Source organism: Vicugna pacos, chromosome 8, assembly GCF_048564905.1.
Source record: "Vicugna pacos chromosome 8, VicPac4, whole genome shotgun sequence".
Lineage (NCBI taxonomy): Eukaryota > Metazoa > Chordata > Mammalia > Artiodactyla > Camelidae > Vicugna > Vicugna pacos.
In genome coordinates, this window is record NC_132994.1 from 8,862,575 (window position 1) to 8,884,420 (window position 21,846).

Consider the following 21,846-nt stretch of genomic DNA (forward strand, 5'->3'; position numbering starts at 1 on the left):
AATTTTGTCAGTGAGATGGAATTAATAGACAATAATACTTAAATTCTTCTAAGATTCTGCTAAAATAAAATGCATGATTAAATGATATGTTTAATTTGGGAAAATTAAGTTTATGTAAATAAAGCCAATTCCAGCTTAACTGGAACTCCCCAGGACTTAAGTTCCACTAAGTTTTAATTTTCTTATGACCTTCTAACCAGCTCTCATTTTGAGTGCCTCTTTTAACTTTTCAGAAAGCACAGCAAACAAGTACATTTAGCAACTGAGTGTCCTAAATGAAGACTTGATTTAATTTAGAAATCAATCATCAACTTGCCAATCAAAATTCTTAGGTAAACACTTTAACATTTTGTCCCAAACCATACAATTGGCCGTGTGGATCTTCCAAGTTAAACAGCAGGAGGCCAGTGCTGCTGGCTGTACACTGCCTGTCCATGCGTGTGGCTCTTTCTGAATCCCTGGCTGAATTCGAACACTAGCTTTGTTGCTCTTCTGTGGTGACCTTTTCATTTGGATCAGGGCATGAAATGCCTTATCAGATGTCCCCCCCAACACAATCAGTCAGTGGAAGAGCGTCCCATTTCACAGTCCTGTGTTTACTCAAGATGCTAATTTTTGCTGAGTAGCATCCAGATTGGATGATGTCCTTTGTTTTTCTTAGAGTTTTATTCACTGATGATAACCACACTGAGAACTCAGGAACACATCTTCGTCATTTAGAGAAAACAAGAGCCAGTGAGAGAGATCGCTCTAAAAATACACATTTGAGGCCACAAGATAAGGCTTCTTGTGCCACTTGCTGCTCATATGCGACACGTAGCCTATGTCCTGAGGCTGGTAGATTCAGTGAAGCTACAGAAGACTCTTACGGAGAAGGGAGGGGACCCAGTACAAGACTGACCGACAGCTGGAACTAGGAAGGATGTTCAGAAGTGGTTTCTACGACATGCGCCTTATATTTACTTAAAAGTGAGATGTTCACATCTTCCCACAATCCCCTGCATATGGATGCCCAGTTTGATAATAATTTTTTTCCTCATCTCTGAATTTGCTCAAGACCAAGATAAAATTAGTATCTCACCTTATGAGACAAAGTGCAAAAAAGAGAGAAATTTAAAATTTTTGTAGTGATGTTCTTTCAGTAATTCTTAAGTTATCTATTTCTCCTAGAATAGCTCAGATTTTAAACAAATGTCACCTTATTTGATTTCTAGAATGAAACTATCAATTGTAATGTTTGATAGGCTCATAGAAGATGCATTTTTGATAAAGTACCTTAAAAAATTCCGTAGGAAATACGTTTGCTTCTGCCATGATTGAGCATCTTAGTCTGGCCGTATGGTTGCCAGATTTCACAAATAAAAATACAGGATGCCCGAGTTTGAATTTCAGGTGAATAATACATACGTTTTTAGTATAGGTTTAGCTCACGCAATTTGGGACATACTTCTATTTTAAAACACTATGGTTTATCTGAAATTCACATTTAACTGGGAAATTCAAAAGGTCCCGTATTTTGCCTGGTGTCTCCACCTGGTAGGTGACTCTTCTAGCCTACAGTTTCCACAGCGAAGACTGTGGAAAACCTCCCACGTAGACACGCCCCTCAAGACTTCTCAGCCTTTTTGCCAACCTCTTACTCTCCAAGTGCAGGCTCCTAGTGTTAAGAAGTGAACCCCTGCCCTTTGCTGTCCTTGAGAAAATCCCACGCCAGCTTCACATGGAATTGCTGAGCCAGCACGACAGCAGGTCGCCAAAGTGATTCCTGGGTTCTCTGAAGAGAGTCGCTGGAAGAAGAGCTTTGCCTGCGCTAGCTCTGTGAGCTTTCATTCCCAGTGCTACATTAAACTCTGAGGACCCTGGGGCCTGAGTATTCAGACTAGCTTTCATTTTGATCTTACCCAGCAAGACACAGACCTGGGAGGAAGCCATCTAACATAATGGGCATCATATTTTACCTTTGCCTTCCAGACCCCATGCCTTGCAGTGAGGAATGGCTACAGAGAATACCAATTTATCTTGCAAGTCACAGAGAGTATGTCTGGGAAGAGTTAGAAACCAACCCCATATTGTTTCTTTTCCTTATTTGTGGGGGAAATAGCATGGGCCTTAGGCATGTATTCAGTGGTACATCCTGGTTCTCGCATTTGTTTATCTCACTCAGGGTCACCTGTCAGCCTTCTTTAAGAAATTCTGAACTCACAGACTTCACAAACAATCTTATGGTTACCAGGGAAAGGGTGTGGGAGGGGGTAAATTTGGGAGTTTGAGATTTACAAATGTTAGCCAATATATATAAAAACAGATTTAAAAAAAGTTTCTTCTGTATAGCACAGGGAACTATGTTCAATATCTTGTAATAACTTTTAATGAAAAAATATGAAAACGAATATATATATATGTATGTGCATGACTGGGACCAGAAATGGACACATTGTAACTGACTGTACTTCAATTAAAAAAAACAGAAATATTGAAAAAAAAATCTTTCTTCAGAAATAGAGGGGAAAATGCAGCATTTCAAACCTCCCATGTAATATATATATTTAACTTTACTCGAGCAGGTACTTAAAAAAAACCTGATAGTATGTGCATAGCATTATGTTTGTAGGTATAATGGCTGTAACAGGTGTAGTATATATACGGTAACAGGTATAGTGGTGTAATAGGGATGATGGTTATGATGGGTGTAATGGACAGGAAATGAGAATTCTTGTCTCAGTGAGGTTATACTCTAACAGGGAGGCTGATATCTGCATATGAATCAGCCAGGCAATGATACAAAGCTGTATATGAACAAGTGCCAAGACTGACCATAGACAGAACAAATGCACAGTAGTTCACTAAAGCAGGAAGTCCACGTAGGCTCGAGTGGACCTTGAGGGATGGATACCAGATGAATTAAGGAAAGAGGTTAGGAAGCATAAAGGAAGGCTGAGAAGGAGCAGGAGCACTTGTGGGCCAATGAGAACCAGGTCTAGATGGAGGAGAGGATCCCTGTGGAGGGAATGGAGAGACATTTGCACAAGGAGAACGATGCAATACCATCACAGGTATGGAGTTTACTTGTTCCCATAGGTGATGGGGAGCTAGCGGAGATTTTTGAATTGTAGAATAATATGATGAAAGTACTTTGGCAGCTGGAAAAGAGGGGGAAAAACATGGATTTTACCACAGCGTAGGTGTGATGTGGTTGTGCACATTTACTCTGTGTTAGTGTGAAAGCCAACAAAAGACTTCTTAATGCTTGTAAATCAGTCAAAGTAAAAACACGCAAAGGTACCCAGAGACACATGTAACACTTAAAGCACACACTCTGCTTCCCAGAGAATTGCTCTTCACTGTGCTGTGCAATCCCTAGGAGAAGCACGTTGAAGGCGGAGTAAATTTCTTTCATTCCCTCTGTTCTTTGACGTAAATGCATCTAGATTGAGCTGCACATTTTGTTCCTTCTGTTTCTTGGTATTCCATCGTCACTATATTGCAAAGGAGGAGGGCTCAGAAACGACAGCCCTTCTTATACAAGAACAGTTTTTGATTTTTTTTTTTCTGAAGATTCTGCAAGGCTTCATGATTATAAATAAATCAATACCAGAAAGAGTGATCTCCTTTTGTTGCATAATTTAAAAGAGTCTTTCAAGAGACACAGTTAAGTGTTAAAGGAAATCCTAGCCACAGTCAATTCCAGAACAATTCCTAGACCTTAGAAATGCAAAGCCCATTTGTGGTGTGCAAATGAGAACACGTTGTCTTTTTTAAAAAACAAGCATTTTAAGAGAAAACCAAATAAATTAAATGAATAAAGTGTCCTGTAAGTAACACATAGATTTAAAACTTGGTTCTAACTAGTTGTTCCTGTGTTGTTGAAAAAAAAAAGGTTATAGAATCCTGAGAGAAAACAGAATGGGAATAATGTTATTCTTAAAAGGCTTTGACGTTCCAAAACAGATTTCCTGTTACTTTAGTACCTATAACTTGTTTTTATTACTGCTTGCAAGTTAATCTTGATTTTTATTGTTGTCTTAATACCAAAGTCCTCTGGGCTGTGTCTCCACATGAACTCAAAAGTAAAGGATAAAACTGGATTAATTCACATACTTGCCTCAAGTCTCTGAAGGACTTTGCTTACTCAAAAAGTCAATCTCTGCATTAGTCAGGCTTCTTCAGAAAAACAGAACCAATAAGATCTGTTGGTGTTACTGGGAGGAGGGCAAAAAAAGATACCTCGGTGCTTTGTCACCCTCCCCAAAAGAATTTTTAATGAGAAACAGAAAGCGTAATATAAACAAAAAGATTTTATTAGTAAAGTAAAAAGATAGTAAAATACAGTGCACTCCTGAGAATTGGGGGCAGGCCAACCCAAGGGAGGACGAAATGGCACCGTTCCTTTGTTTCTCCTGTCTTATATCCTGGCTTAGGCAACATTTTAGTGATTGATTAACTGATTGACAGCTCAGGTTCCTTGTGCTCAGGCACGCCCGTTTCTTTTGCGCATGTTCTTACCCATGATGCACACGGAGAAACCTACCGGAAGAGGCACAAACTGCAATGTTAATTACATTATAATGAGCACTGGGTCAAGTTAAACCAGATCCTTCTCTCTACTGTGCAGTCACAGCATTTGATTCCAGCCAGCTTCTTTGCTGGCCCTCAGCTGTACTGTAATTTTCTGGGTGGCTCCCTCCCCTTTCCTCTCCCCTTGCCCTGTGCTCATTTCTATCTAACTGCCTAACATTGGTACCAGAGCAATCAACGGTATAAGTCCCAGTCTGAGTCCAAAGGCTGAAAGCCAGAAGCTTTGATATCTGAGGGCACAAGACGGATATCTCAGCTCAAGGAGAGAGAGTGAATTTGCTCTTTTTCTGTCTTTTTGTTCTATCCAGGCCCTCAACAGATTGGATGGATGCAGGCCACTTTGGTGAGGGCTATCTTCTTCACTCAGTCTACTGCTTCAAATGCTAATCTCTTCCAGAAATGCCCTCACAGACATACCCCAAAATAATGTTATAACAGCTGTCTGAGCATCTTTTACTCCAGTCAAGTTAACACATAAAATTAACCATCACTGTCTCCATGGCCATAGTGGATAAATGGTGATCTTTCAGAAGAAATTCACCAACTCCTTCTGTCCCCTCAGAGCATTCTGTGTTATTCAAATTTATATTTAGAAGTGGGGAGAAAGACAGTAAAGAATCAATTGGTCCCTTTTTTAATGCATTTACTAATCTGATAAGTGCTATGAAGGAAAATTGTAGAATGCTATTAGGCAATCTAATTGGGGAAAATTTATGTATGTCTGGAGATTCTCTGAGGAAGTGATATTAAATCTGAAACTGAAAGATTGATACGGGGAGGAAGGTGAGGAGCAGAAAAGAGAACATCCCCACACAGGAAACTGCTTATGCAAGGACTTAAAAATCAAGAAGCAGTAGCTGCCACACCAGGAGTAAGAAGGACCACGAGTGCTGTGGGAGCTTGCCGTCTCAGCCAGAGGGACCCTGAGAAGACATGATGGTAGTCTGAACTAAGGTTGGGCAAAGAGGGGTGGAGACATTTTGATGGAGTTATTCACAAGGTAGAAATTTCAGGGCTTGGATTTTGACTGGCTGTAGGAGATGAGAGAGAGGGAGATTTCAAAGATGACTTCTAGATTTGTGAAATGGGTAATACGTTGGGAAAGGAGATATTGCAGAGGATGAGTTGGGAGAAACTTCATTCAGATTGTAAGCTGCTTGAGAGTAGAAACTGTGTTATCAAGATTTTGCCTGTGTGCTGTAAAGACTCAGTGAAGATTTATGAAATAAATGAATCGTATATTTATAAAAGTCTATTTTAAATGATTGTGGGACTTTGGTATAACATTTTTCTTGGATAAAGATGAGTTTTCTCAAGAGTTTCTGCTGATAGAGTTCACAGATTTGAATCAGAGAGAACATTCATGTTTGGTGTGAACAGTTCCTCCATACACTCAAGGGCAGCGCTTGTGCTGTAATTTTGTACTTTATTGCTACCTCTTTTTATTAGTGGAAAATGCTAATTCCTGAGATGCAGCCACATGCTATTCGGCAACTTTATGGCCATATTAGAGCAAATTTAATGTGATTCACAGTTTCAACAAAGAACAGCATTTATATTGTAAATTCAGTAGTAAAGAAACAAACATTTATTCTGGGACTTTTTTGTCCAACACTATGTTAACAGGTTATAACAAGGTTTTAGTCCTCATAGTCATCCTTTCACAAATCTTAAGTGTTGTTGCCTTGATTGCAGTTTCTTCCTATTGTATAACATTTCTGGATTTTAACAGTACTTAGAGTGTATTTTTTTCTGAGAAAATTTTAGTACTTTGTAGTTTTTATTACTAAGCATGAATAATAAATGTAAACTTTCTTTAAACTCACAGAAATTCATACAACCAATTTATTCTGCTCTCCTTGAAAAGAGTCAGTTAGGAAAGCTGGTGTCTTTCAGAATCAGTGCTGCCAATGACTCCATACACCCAAGAGAGACTCGCTGTTCTTACGTTTAATGACACACAGAATCCCTTTGTCTGTCTCTGTCCCCTTCTTGGCTGGAGTTAGGGCCACATAACTGTCTTCTGCTGAGACACTTGAGCACAATCTTGAAGCAACACAAGGGCCTTGTGCAGCGAAAGGCAGAGCCATGAGGATGTCAGGCCAAAAGGAAACAGGGAATGGACTAAGATTGAGGTGGGAATGTCAGGAAAGAGATAGTGATTTGTGTGTACTCTGTCTGTCCAAGATAAATATGTGTGGTTAAGGTGACATATAAAATATCCATCAACCCCTGTGGCCTGGCTACCTACAGTCTGAACTGATGCATCACAAATTAGGACAGAAATGAACTACCAATCACCAAAAGAACACCAATCAGAAATGATTGTTAGAGCTTACAGGTGCCTTCTAGCTGAATATCAGTCTGGGGAGTAATTTACGGAGTGGGGGGAGTATGAGTTTTAAGAGGGCTTGGGTTCCCTGCGCTATATAAAATTATGTACTTATTTGTCTCTGTAATGGGAAATAATCGATCTGAAAAGGAATACAGTAGCATGTTTTAACAGTCAATTGTTTTACTCTCAATAAATGTATTTGTTAATAAAAATTCACATCTGTGTTATTCTGAGACATTGTGTATATTTAGTTAGTACCTTATAATTTATGAAGCACTTCCAAGGCTGCAGTCTCACCTGATTCTTAATAGACTCCTGAGAGGTAGAGAACAGAGAAGTCAAGTAATTTGCCCACGACCATATGGCTAATAGAGAATCATCGTTAAGACATGACTTTTAGAAAGATGTGACACTGTGAAAATTAACTGATGGATTTCCTTTAAAAACATTGAATGCCTTCTGAGTAACATAAGAAGGCTTAAAATTATACTGAAAATAAGTAATAACTAATTTTTTCTTAAGAAATAGTGAATAAGCTAAGCTCTGACAGGTTTGTGCTTATGTAAATAAATAGGAAAGCACCTATTTCTTGGCCTCTCAAGACAATTGATCTTAATTCCGTGACAAATCTAGCTCTACCCACTGTCCAGCTGTTGATTCCTTAATACTGTTTCTCCGGTAAAATGGACCAGGTGTCCTCAGAGATATCACTGATCCTAGAGAAAGGGCAGAAAGAAATACAAGATCTGTCTGGGCCATTGCACACTGCCAGAAAGTAGTGTGAGAAACAACAACAACAATAAGAAAAAAAACCAAAACCAGAAACAAAAGAATGAGGGCATGTTCAAGGGGCACCAGGAGTCAGTCTGAAAGAACTCCCAATGGCTAAAGCCAGAACAATTTGAGCAACAGAACTAGTGTTAGACTATAATATAAAATATAATATAACTATCCACGAGTCCATGTTAAATTATCTATTATTGAATAAATAAATTGAGACAAAAGTAAATCTTCCTTACAGAAAAATTCCAAATAATATATATGCATAATCCTCTCTCCAGAAAATTGAGTTTACTACCCTTCCCCGATTTGAGGACAGATTTAGTGGCTTGCTTCCAAAAAACAGTGTATGAAAAGGGAAAAATAGTAACTTTACAGTGAAGAAACTTGGCAAACATCCCTCTTACCCAGTGATCAAGGTTAGCCTCACTGGTGTTAAGTCATTTCATATCATGTACCTGTCCCTGATATATTTTGGTGAGAAAGCACTTTACGTTTGATGTAATCTTTCCAAAACCTTGTAACCTCAACCTAATTATAAGAAAAACATTAGACAGACTCAAATTGGATGATATTTTATAAAATATCTGACAGAACTCCTCAAAAATGTCAAGGTCATGAAAAACAAAGTGCGAGGAACTGTTAGAGACCAGAGAAGCCTAATCAGAGACATGACAAATAAATGTATTGTGGAATCCTGGATTGGATACTGGAACAAAACTTGGACATTAATGGAAAGAATGGTGAAACCTGTATAAACCCTGACGTTTGGAAAATGTTAAAAAAGTATCACCTTTCTGTAATGATGTGAATGGGATGAATAAAAAACAAATTGTGAAAGCAGAACTGGCTATTTAGTGAAATGAGAAGAGAAATGTGGAAGGTTAGTATTTCCTGCAAAGCTTTGTTATTTATCAAGTTCAATTTGGTATCCTTGGAGGAAGAACAAGAAAGATGTACCTGATTCCCCTGCTATTCAAAAGCAGAGTGTTCCTATAAAAACCTTTTGGAAGCTGAAAAGGCATAAAGTGAAGAAGCAATTACCTTGGGACACATCCTGCTAACAATGCACAAAATAAATCGAGATGAAACACAGACGCTCACAGACACAGTTCAAAGATACGGCGGCTCCATGCTGAGTGCAGTTCCCGGGGAAGGAGCTTGGCGGTGCTGCTCTGGCTTCCGGAGTGCGTGCAACCTTTATAACAGCTCACTGCAAAGCAAACGCTGAACACTGCTTTCCATTTTCACCTTTTTCCGTAAAAGTGAAAACCGTCCTCAGATTTCTTTTGTTTAGTGAAAACAGGTGCCAGTGCAGGTCATTCATTAAAATGAGGTGGCATAAAGCAACTTTCAAAAAGTGGAGGTTACCTATATTCATTCCCTAATGTTGAACTTATTCGTTTCTCAGTAACATGATCAGTGTAGGGTTTTTATATCTCTAATCTGGCCTGATAGGAGGAAGCTACTAATCCATTTTTCATATCTAAATAATTTCCAAGCGACTTAATATTTTTGTTTATATTCCCAGATTTTCTCAGTCAATTCCCCTGTCTTTCAAACTGCATGCATAAGATGCCAAAGAAAATAGTAAATTCAGTGAAAAAAAATTCATTCTGTGGTTGGGTGTTGTTTTGACAAAATAACATGACTGATGATGGCTATTTTTCCAATCTGAGTAGTTGAGGAGAAGCAGTCCTTATCCTGCCAAATGACAGTTTGGGGAATTTTTTCATGAGTTGAATGACTTGTCAATACCTACAATGCAGATACAGACAGCATCTTCATAATGCCAGATTTCCAGATAATGATAGAAAAATTCACTCTAATCATCCTAGTATTTGGAAATATCCTGACAATTAGGTGCCCTTTTCACTGTATATTCAATAATTTTGTATTAATTAAATGTTCACACATTTTAATATAAACTTTTAGGTAATATAATGCTGTGAAATAAACTAATTTTCTTAAAATGGAATAACCAGTTTTTTTAATATACAGAAATTAAAACACTAAAATCCATCATCACATCTAAAATACTTCTGAGGTGGCAAATCTAACCTTAAACCATAAAAGGATGGATGCATTCCTAAATGTGAATTATCAGATCTAAATAGATAACTAACAAAAATGTTAAGGATATTATTAGTCTTTAGTGGGGAGGATACAGTTCAGTGTTAGAGTGTGTGCCTAGCGTGCACAGGGTCCTGAGCTGGATCCCCAGTACCTCCATTAAAAATAAATGAATGAATAAGAATAAACCTAGTTGCCTCCCTCCCAAAAAAACAAATGAAAATATTTTAAAAATTAAAAAAAGATTATTTGCTTTTGATTTCTGATTTTACACATTTTTATATATTTCCTCATATTTTACATTTTATATATTTCCTCAGAAGATTATAAAGTCAAATACAATAAGATCTCTTCTTTTTTTCTAAGAAAAATAATTCTATGGGAAGAAATATTATTTTGAAGAATATTAACTTATTTCCTAAGGATATGTTAGGCAGCTCTTACTGCTTTTTTCATTTCCTCCTGTCGGGTTATGGCCTCTCAAATCTGATCCTTGACATTCATGTCCTTGAAATTGGAAATTATTTCTTATCCACGTTCACTGAAGTTTGTACCTGCTGAGATTTGTGGGACAATGTTTTAGTGAGGTCACTATACACGGGATGGGGTCTTCCACTTCAAACCTGAGGGAAAGTGCCCATTTTCCTCAGCTTAGTGGAACCACTGCAATAAACCTCTGGGGGTAAGAATAACAGAGAAGGCTAGAATGGAAATTTCCAAGACTTTGTTAGCAATAAAATGTTTTAACAAGGACATTTTCCAGAGTTATCTGATTCTTGGGTGTAATAAATCCTCTGCTAGGAGTCCGTGGAAAATGGTCTACAGTAGTCAGGGTTTGTGTTAATGGGTTCTGGAACAGAGGCAACAGAATGTTCTCTCTTTCTGTCTCTCTCTCTGTTTTGTTTGTCCCAAGTGTAATCTTTGGTCAGAATTCTTGCTCCCAATTTCACCCTGAGTCTGTTTGGAGTGTGGGCTTAGTGAAAAATGGTTTTTTTTTTTTTTTTTTTTTTTTTTTTTTTTTTTTTTTTTTTGGTTTCCCTTTTTGACTGATTGAGAAATCTTTAGGTGAATACTTTTTGAGGCAGGTTTTTTTGTTTGTTTGTGGGGTTTTTTTGTTTTGTTTTGTTTTGTGTTGAGCAAGGTAATTTTTCTTTACTTTTTCAGGCATTTTTCTTTACCACCTCAAAATCCATTGTGATTCTTTTTCTTTCTTTCTTTTTTTAAAAATAAAAACAGATCATGTGAAGAGTCTTGTAAAGTCATGTCCGAGGAACTCAAATGCAAGTGTCTTGATTCTGGCTCCTTGGGAATAAGAGTAAGATGAGGAACAAAGGATGAGTCACTTCTGCCATCCAAAAAACTGAAAACTACTGAATATTTTGCAAGAAATTATCATTAAGATTTCTAAGACTGTGTAGTGGAATTTATGTGCTCTGGTTTTCAAAGTAATATGCATTTATTACATTTATTTAGAAGATACAAGATAAGAAAAAGAAGACACTGTTCAATCAAAATCTCACCAAGATAAAAATATTAACATGTTGGATTGCTAAAAGTTTTTTCTATGAAATTTTTAAATAGTTCCTTAATTTTTTTTTCTTTTAGAAAACCTTTTGGTTTCTTTTGAATCTTTAATTTTTTCACAAAATTCTTTAATAGTTTCCATACTTATGTCTTTAAAATCCTTAGAAAAAAATAATCTTAAGGTAATCCTTTTTGTATTTATGTGTTTATTTTTAAAAAGTAAAACAAATGCTCTTTTTTGCTATCATTGTCTTTGGTTTAGTGCTTCTTTGTAAGTGATTCTTGATTTATTTCTCTTAAAGGTCAACTTCTCAAGAAGCAAGTATACCCAAATTTTTCTAAAGCATGCTGTTTCTTCAGACACAGCTTTTTGAATCTCATCCCAATCTTTATAATAAACTTAGAATTAAGAAGACAGGATTATCTGGTGTTTGTCTTGCTAAGAGGAAGACAATGATGGATTAAAATAACATTGACTGGAAATGAAATAGGAGCACTCTGAATTTTGCATATTCTTCAATCAAGATTACTCCATGGGCTTCAATATCTTGTTTACAGTCATCGTGAATGTTAGACTTAGACTTATTCTTGACTTTAGTTTTTTACTATCAGTATAAAGAATCATTGACCCAAAACATCTACTCATTTTTCTCATGAGACAGGTTAGAGGAGGAGGTAGGGAGGGGGACAAAGTGCTGTTAAGTCCAGTGTTGTGGTCTAGTTACCATCAGTTTTTTCAGTGACCACAGGTTGAACTTCTAATTGCAGCCAACTCTCTCAAAATAGTTGTTTTGGGTTACAACGGGAAATAAAGTGAGGGTGTGTGAGTCACTCTACATTCTTTAAAATTACTGGCAAAACAGTTTTCCTAAGGAGAGGCAGCAGTGCCATCTTTATCTTGAAAGGATACACCTTAAATAATTGAATGACATGGTAAACCTACAATGAAAGACATTGTTATTTAACCAGGGATTCTGCCTGTCTTGCGTCTTACAGCTAAGATCCACCACAGCAAAGTAGCAGAAGTTCTGAGTTTACTGGACACCCCTGAGAAATCCAGCTGTCAGCAACAGCTTGCGGCTTCTGTACCTGAAACACAGCTGCTAGCTGTCCTCTAGAAATAGGAGTTTTTAGGGTAGAATTAGCTGAAAGAAGATAGCGCTTTTAACCAGAGTCAGAAATGTGCCCCTTGAAAAAGATGTGCAAAATTTGGGCCCAAGAGTAGTCAAATTTATTGGAAATGCTTTATTAAGGAGCCTGGTGAAACAAGCCAGAGCCTGCCCCCTTCATGTCTCTGAAGAAATCGCCCTTAAAGGAGAGGCAAAACTGAGTCTGAGAAAGTCTTTTTTCTGCACAGGCTCAGAACATGCTGTGCAGGGCAGCCAATGCGTAGCTTCAAATTAACAAATTAATTATCAGCCTCAGCTGATGTACTTACTTATATGAATTATAATTGGATATAACAACTACCAAAAAGCAACAAAACTGTCCTTGGCGAAGAATAGGTTCTTGTCTAGCACAGGAAATAATTCAAATGTGAACCATAGTAAAGTGAAGGTAAGTTTATTCAGGGATACACGCACCCTGTAGACAGAATGCTAGCCATCTCAAAAGGTGGCAGGGAGAAAGACTGAGAGGTGTGGGGGTATTTAGTTTAAAGTAAAAGTAGATACACACTCTATAGATAGAGTGCAGTCCCTCTCAGAAGGCAAGAGAGAGAGCGACCACAAGATGTGGAGCCGTTAGTTTCTATGGGCTCAGCAATTTCATATGCTAATTTGTAGGAGGATTATTCCAACTACTTTAAGGAAGGGGTGGGGATTTCCAGAACCGCCCCTCCACCTACTTTTTGGCCTTTTTTGGTCAGCCTAGGAACTGTCATGGCGCCTGCGGGTGCGCCATGAGGCCAGGGTCTACTGGAAGTCCAGTCCTCTGCCATCTTGGTTCTAACTAGTTTGTCCTGTCCTGAACTGCTGTGCCCTTCCTTCAGTGGTTGTGCCCTGCCCCCTTCCCTCCTGGCTCACTGTTAGCATCATGAATTGATTAGAAAGAGGATTAGAAAACTGAAATAATAAAACCCATTTTATATTGTTTCTGTACAAAAGAAATGCAATCAAGAGAAAGGAAGTGTGATTGAAAAGTGCCTTGCTCAAGTATATACAGAATAAATGTTTCTAAATTAGATGAAAATAGGTGTTTCAGTTCCCATTTCCTATTAGTCTAGGAAAGTGAGACATATCTGTATACAAAGAAAAACAGGTCAGACTATGGGATAGGCTAAAACCCATCAGATTACAAATCAGATTTTTATTTTAATATCAGTACATTTTTAAAAGGAAAGAGAGAGCAATGAAGCTGATCTTTACTCCTATGTAAAAAGCAAATCTTCCCATACTATTTGTCATAGTTTTGGAAAGTTGAAAACTGTTTTTTTTTTTAATATTCTTAGCAAGATTCTGCTCAAATTTAACAATAAGAAACCATCTTTCCCCCACAGGACAGCTGTTAGCCATTAAAATATTGAACTTTGAACTTCAGTCTTTAAAACATGTGCAAATATTTATATATCTGCAACTTAGGAAAAATGTTTTCCCAACACTGCTTCACAAAAACATCTAGTCTCTGCATTATTTTTCTATTATTTTAACATTTCAGGTGTCTCTTAGATGACAGTGGAATCTTCCAGCTTACTGATTGTGTCCAGCCAAAATCTGAGGTGGCTTAGCGGCTACAGGTTACTCAGTCAAAACTGACTACTAGGTGTTTGACTGCTCCGTTTTTAGGGTGTATTCTGATTATAGATTCATTTATTTCTAAATAATTATGAAATATCATGTCATCAATTGAAAAATGGCACTTTAATTTGAAATAGAAATTTTAAAATCACCTGATAATCTTGATCTGACTAAAGAGTCAAGAGAGATAGTCTGTTTAGAACCTGTCACTTTACACAGTTATTAAACATTCTGGAATGTCTACGAGAGGCCAGAAACTATGTTAAGACATAAGCTTAAAGATAACATGAAATAATCCTAGTTCCTAAGCAGCTGAGAATAAATTATAGTAATATTGCATCATAAGTGCTATGTTTGTAGAGGATGTCATTGGAATAGAGGGAGAGTCAGAACAAGGGTATTTAGCGTTGTCCTGGTACAGAGGTAAGGACACACATCTAAGTAAAGATGACATAGTCCGATATTTGAAGGCTGAGTATTTGTTATGGCTAAAGTCCAAACTCAAGTTAATCTTTTCCATGCTGGAAGAGGCACTGACACATTTACACATGGGTTTTGTTTAGATCTGGGCGCCTTTCCTTCAGATTCCCTCTCCTCTTGATTAGTCTTCCTGCTTACCTTTGATCACAAAATTACCTAATTTCAAAACTGACAGGTCTTTTTGCCATCATGTATCCCAATGGCTCTCGCATTTGTTGTGCATCAGGATTACCTGGGTGAATTGGTAAAACATAGATTGCTGAGCCCCACCCAGTGTTTTTGATTCAATACATCTGGGGTGGAGATCAGCAACTTACATTTTTAAGTTCCCATAAGATGCTGATGCTACTAGTCCATGGACCACACTCAGCTGATCAGCAGAGTCAGCTGGGAATGTTTTAAAAATATCTGGACTCCTGGGGTCCACTTCTAGATTCAAATTTAGTAGAGCTTGGGTGAAAACAAGGAATCTGTGTTTTTAATCTATCTCCCCAGGTGATTCTGATCATTAGTGAAGTTTGGGATCCACTGACACAGTCCAGTTCTCTCATTCCACAAATGATAAAATTGTGATGTAGAAAAGTAATGACAATTCACCAAAAAATACACAACTAGCAAGGAGTAGAGAAAGTTCTTTGTCCTACTATACATCAATTTCTTTTCCGTTCAAGAAACCATAATGAGAATGTGTTCTTTACTGAATGAGTCAATACTCTTGTTGTAATATTCAATGATTTCCAAAATCTCTTCCTTTTAACAAATTATCCTGATAGTTGGCCTCAGATACAATTAGACCACCCCAAATCAATAAGCAGGAGGGCTTGGGCGGGCTCAGATTAGAATAAAGCTCAGTACTCTCTTTCAAGAAACTTCCAGACGAGTAGCAGACATCACATTCCCGAGCTTGCACAAATGTACATCCACACATAATGGTAATAAAAGAGATTTATAGTAAATGCTATTGAAGAAGTATGAAATATCAGAGCAACTTCAGTACGATGAAACAAATATTTACATAGATCTACTTGCCAGACACTGCGCCATCTTTTCAGGGTTGCAAGAAGTATTAAGGACCTAGTTTTCTACCGAAGGAAATCGTAACACAACTATGCAAAACAACTATGCAATTGACTCTATACCGAGACGTGATTAATCTATAAAAATGGCATGAGTAAAATGCTATCAGAAGAACAGAAGTGGGAGTGATGAATTCAGCTGCAATATGTGGAAATGTCCACAGGAAGCGTGATAGAAAAGGCATTTACAGATTTACACATTGTGTTTAGATTTCAGTACTTTTCCTTTAGTTTTTCTTCTTGGTTTGTTTTTTCTTGGCCGGGTGAAGGAGAGGACAGAGCAAAAGCCGGGAGGTGAACCTGTGACATGGACTTTTCCAAAAATAGATCATGGACTGACAGGGCAAGAACACAAAACATGTGGACTCAGAACAGTATTCATGAAGGTGAATTTGAGCTAGGCTTTGAAAAATGTGCATAGAATTTGGTAAATAATACCAAGTTTTGCACATATTATTAATTATACTGCTTTTTAATGAATTATTTCCCCTTTATTTCCAAACTACAGAAAAATTTACTGTTTCCTTAGGATCAAATCAAGTCCCTTAAAAATTACTACACTGGTTTTTGTCAACACTTTCTAAGCACCACAGTTACCTCTGTGTTTAAAACAAACAAACAAACAAACAAAAAACAGATCGCCTGGCCCCAGTTAAGAGATTTTGATCCGGGAGATTTCAACTTAGGATGCCTGATGTGAAACACTGGTATTTCTACCTGGTAGTTTTTCATAGCTCATTCTGATCTGAACCACTGGCCTTCTGAATGCCCAAATTTAGGATGAGTTAAATGGATAATTGCTGAATTGAATGTTTCTCTGCAATCTAAATGCTTAGGTAAGTTGTCTTCACAATTTTCTTTGTTCCAGGAAGATAGTTTTAAAGTACATACCTTAAGGTCCTAAGAGGCCAAATCAGGGAAGAATAACCTACACAAACATTTTGCAAATAAAGAAACTCAATCTATTTGTTTGCTCATGTCCACATGCCTGCCTCCATAGAGAAATAACATTCTGCTATACTAGTTTGTACTATAACCGAATAAGAATTCTAAATGTACCTGATTTTAAAGTCAAGAATATTCACTTGGGCTCTAAGATGAATTTTAATTCATCATCCAAATTGAATCAAATTATTCCAATTGCATAAATGTTACAGATAACCTCAGAAAATAAACATGTCTCATTGACCCCTATTGGGTATTGAAGAATTACTCATCGCTGAATAGCGCTGCATTTCTAGAGTCTGCTTTTGACACTCACTCACATTAGTCAGAGAGCTTTGTGTGGGTGGATGTAATGTGGTTAGAGCAGTTGCTGGTGATTGTTTTTCTTAGACCATTTAGCAAGCATTTTTACTGAATACGGTTTTAATTACTTGTATGTCCTCACAGGTCACAAAGAATGCATCACTTCAAAATATAAATAAAATATTTTTTATTTCCAAGACACGATGTTCTGAAGAGTCAAGTCCCAGAGCTGTCCATTTAACTAGCTCTTGCTGGATTCAGATTTTCTTATTAGGCTTTCCATTAGCTCAATACTCAAGATCAATTCAGTTACGACTAAAAGAATTGCATTTTCTCATGGACAAAACATGTGACCTTGGAGGGCAAAGCAAAAGGTATTCACAATATGATGACATTTTCAAATATTTTAAAATTATTCTTTTTCTGATATTATACTCCCTAACCCTCCAGTCTTTCAATGAGAGGAAATTTAAGTATAAATGATACACAAAGATGAATATTTTTGGATTTATTTAAAAATAGAGTGTCAAAGGCTATTCCAAAGAATAGTATTTATAAGCTGTGTCAATGTAAATCCTTCCTCTTCTGCTCATAGTGTGTACCATTTCACCTTACTATGTAAAAAATTTATGTGTACCAGGTATATTTCAATGTCATGTTTTTAAAAATGAGATTTAGTATGGCCTTTATATTTTAAAATCAACATAGGTATAAATTAATAAAATGTAAGGTATTTTATAAAGTGACAATAATAGGCAATATTGTTATATATAAACATGAATTATTACCTGATATGTGTGTGGTGATGAGGATTGAAAAATAATGGAAGAAGTGTATTCTGATCCAACTCAGGTAATTTATTAGGAACAGCTAATTTGATACTTCCCACCACTCTAGAGTAGATATTATCATCTCTACCTTACAAATGAAGAATTTAAGGTAGAGAGTTTAAGTAATTTAACTCGATTGAATAAGTGGCAGAGCTGGCATTTGAACCTAGGTGATCAACTCCGGGATTTCTGATCTTAAACATCACACTATAGTGAGAGAAGAATTTGCACATACAACTCTTAACATCATGATTCATGCTTGGAGTAAGAAAGTGCCTTATCAGACAAAAAGGTAAATTCTGCAGTTATGTAACAAACATTTTAATACTCTGCCTGCTACATAAGAAAGTTCATTTGCTAAAGTAGAAAAAAGCATTTAAAATTTTGAAAATAAATAAAAGATATTGCCCAAGAATTTCTAATATAGTGGAAGGAACATTGAACTTCGGATCAGGAATTTTGAACTCTAGACCCATCTCTGTCTTCGTCTAGATATCTGTGCAACAAAGCATCCTGGGACACAGGTGGTGAACTCACAGGGGTGTCTTAAGGTATTTTAATATTTTTCAAGGGAAATGCAGTGACAGCTGACATATGTTGGATATTGCACAAACTATTAGTTCAAGATAGCTCACAGTTTTTACACTATGTCCCACTATATTCCCTTCAATTACATCTTAATTTTGTGAAGCCGAGGTTTCAAGAATCACTGTGGTAAAAAGCAAGCACATGAGCATCATCATGGAGCAGGAAATGCAGGTGGCTATATACAGCCTGATCCTAAGGTCTAAGAAATCACTCAGTGCCTAGAGGGAGCATATATCCCAATAATCAGTAATTGTGGTTAAGAATGAAGTAAAGGTGCTACTTTTAATCAATTAGCATGTGTGATTTTGTTTAAAAGTCTACTGACTTGCTAGAGCATAAATAATTTATTAAGTTGTTTACATGTAATTATTTAATAAACAGAACTGGTAGGTATTTATTTTGTCCTAGGAACATCATGAAAAATTTGCTGCAGACCTAAGGGCTCCATAAACTGAGGAACTTTAAGAAACTCTGGAGTCCAAGTGTGGTTTTAGGTATAGTGAAATTTTTGTTATACCTTCAGCTTTCTCATCTGAGAAGATCTCAAATTCTAGTCTAATTGTATCAGGTAATCATTCTATAACAAGACAGAGGGTAATTTAGGCAACTTTGAGAATCCCACTCTTCATTCACCTGTAGTGCTTAAATGCCATCTTAAACTGGGAAAACTTAATGATTTTCTAATGTGTTTTAAAACCACATCTTTTAAAATAAATTAACTGTTGGATGTAAATGAGTTAATTATTTTACAAATATGTCTCACCTAACTCCTTAATCTATAGAACGTGTGTTTTTTTTTTTTTTTGATGTTGTTGTGTTTTTGGCATTCAGGTGTTTTCTCCACCTGTTAACACATTGAGTTAGAAAATTCCCAGAGTCAGTGAAAATCTGTACTTTGTAAATAGTAGAAAATCTAGAGGGCTTGAACTACCTAAGAAAATATTGTTGAATGAAAATTTCAAATCAAAAGCAAGTAGTCCACTGATTTCAATAAAAATTCTAAGTAATATCCACACCACAAATGCATTCTTTTATATTGCCAACTTACACAAGGAAATGACCTTTTAGAAAATATTCAAATATGTGTCTACAAAAAATAAGACTTGTTATGTGGAAAAGTTATTAGATTCTTATTAAGCTGATTGATTCTTCATTTGCGGTACAATAGGTTTGTATTTACTTGGTTGATATTTTGGGGGGTGTTTTTGTCTAAAAACATGAGCCAAAATAGGTGTTATGTTACATCCTGAAGATGAACACATTTGATTTTATTGGCAATACTTAAAAGAAAGAAAATTGCTAAATATTTGTGAGATATTCATATCCCTGGGTTAGTGACTTCAGAAATACAGAAAGAAACCTTTTATTTTGGGCAACTTTGTAGTGGCAGAATGGCTCTGTGAATGGAGTGTGAGCTCTTGAATAACATTTGATTAATGAGTGTTCACCTCCAACAAGGTAAGTGTTATTTTCTATTCGGCAACTTTATCTTTATATGAATGGGAAAGTGTTATACCCTTAAAGGTCAGCGCATTGAGAGTGGGCTAGCCTGTATATTTCAGGCTGCAGGCAACATTCATTTACAAAGGATGCAGAACCAGCAAGACTATGCACAGGAAACAGCACAGGACTAGAGACAAAGGAACAGATCTAATATGAAGTCAGATTGGTTCTTCCCTGTTACATTAACACCTATTTCTTTAAACGCAGTTGTAAGTTACAGCAAGAAAGTGAAATGATGAGATTTGTAGTATGAAAGATTTTCTACAATTTGAAAATAGCTTTTAAATCTAAAGTTTATATTAGGTTTCTGTTTACCTGACATATATTTAAAGAATGTTTACAAATATTTCTGTAGTAAATGAGGAGAGTGAATAAATGGTCCTGTTTAGAAGTTAATTTTTACCTTTAACGATGGAGCCCGTCTTTAGCTCATGCTCTGGAAGAAAGTTCTCTCATACCAAAAAGGGCATAAAGTACTCCATCTGTTGGCAAAGAAGTGAAGCTTGTTGATTTCATACAGAGATTTCAGCTGCCAAGAACACAGTACCATCGGAGAGAAATAGCTGTAACATCATAATGCTATTTACTTGCACAAGAAAAGCAGACAGCCAGCATTTTTTAGAATGAGGCTTTCGAACCTTAATATCATGGATAAATAGCACCTCCAGCATCTTATGAAACTGTAGATTCCAGTTCAGATCCAGGGATTCCAAAGATTCTGAGGTGGTGAGATTCTGAGATTCTTGTGAGGTGCCAAGGGATATGGTGTGGTTGGTCTCTGAATCATGCTTTGCACAGCAGGGTTGTAGAGCCTTTTGGGAAGGAGCAAAGACCACTATGGAAATCACCTTATAAAAATATGGTTCTTAACACATTACTTTGAGTAAGCACTTAAGTGAAAACCAAAAATTTTATTGTGAATACTAATAAGAAACAAGAAAAGGAGCCTCAATAAAGAATGAGTGGGATATGTTGTTATCACCATCTCTTTAATGAAAAGTATGTTTTAATTAGAATTCTCTGTGTATACTTTCTAGTCAGGTGTAGAGTACGAATATATGGTAAAAAATATTGCTTACATTATAATGTATAAGTTTGCTTATTCTCAATAAGTCATTTTTGTTTAAAGAATATCTAAAATTATTTTTTATATACATTAGCAATACCACCGGTTTGGCTCTATTTTTGGAATCAAGTTCTGGTGCCCAGAGTGGGAAAAACTGGGTGAGTCTGTAAGTCTGAAATCATTCTTTAAAAGCTATACTACTAATAAAAAATGATTAGGAGAAAAACCTTCAATTACTGATTACATCCTATGCACTAGAATCATACTGGGAGCTTTGGTTAATCTTAGCTCAGGAAAACATCTGCCCATCTTAAGTGACTACGGTATAATCTTCTAGAATGTTACTAGAGGAGACAGTATGTTAGAAAACAAAATCCCATATGTCCAAAACCTTAAAACCCTTTATTCTCTTGCCATGCAGCAAACTGATGTTGGCATAGATAAGAATGGCTAAAATAATTTAGTCAAATTTAATGTTAAAACTATGATATTTAATTACCTGGCACATGCAAGAGGGACTTTTTTTTTTCATCTGATGCTGATTTAGCAAACTTCAAAATGAACATGGTATGTCATGGCAATTACACTATTTCTGCCAGGGTGCATGCAAATTCTTTAGATATCTGGTCTCAATTTGACAGTCTTTTGAATTTTATGTATCTTCTGTGCACCATCAGCTGACATCACCGTTTTAAGACATCCGATACTCAGATTGGCAGTGTTTCTACCATATTTCACTCATAAAAAGAAATCTTGACTGGGGAATAAATGTATTCCCTGGAGCCATTAATGAGATATTGTGTGAATCAATGAGAAAAATAAAAACACCTGGCTAAATTAATTTATGAGCATAATCTACTAATATTGAATGGCAGCCAAGCATTCCTCAGTGTCCCTCAAAACACCAGTTCCATGTGATTTAATAGGTATTCTGCCAAAAACTGTGGTCATATAAGTTTGGGAAAAACTAGGTTTAACTAAATTAAACCTGGGGTACTTTTTCCAAGACTTCTCATAATATACTAATGTATTT

At 36.5% G+C, this 21,846-nt stretch overlaps 1 long non-coding RNA gene across 2 annotated transcripts in view; it reads right to left on the reverse strand.

The window, feature by feature from the left end:
- Positions 1-4,277: 4,277 nt before the first annotated feature.
- The window catches only part of LOC140697826 (uncharacterized), a 35,006-nt gene continuing 17,437 nt past the window's right edge, over positions 4,278-21,846 (reverse strand). Inside the window, exons 1-3 of one of the 2 annotated variants that reach the window (XR_012075184.1) lie at positions 20,386-20,472; positions 20,151-20,229; positions 4,278-4,524 (exon numbers count right to left, since the gene is read on the reverse strand). This is a non-coding gene — a long non-coding RNA (uncharacterized lncRNA). Of the gene's footprint in view, positions 4,525-20,150; positions 20,230-20,385; positions 20,473-21,846 lie in introns of those variants that run through there. The other variant, XR_012075183.1, reaches the window with a different exon arrangement.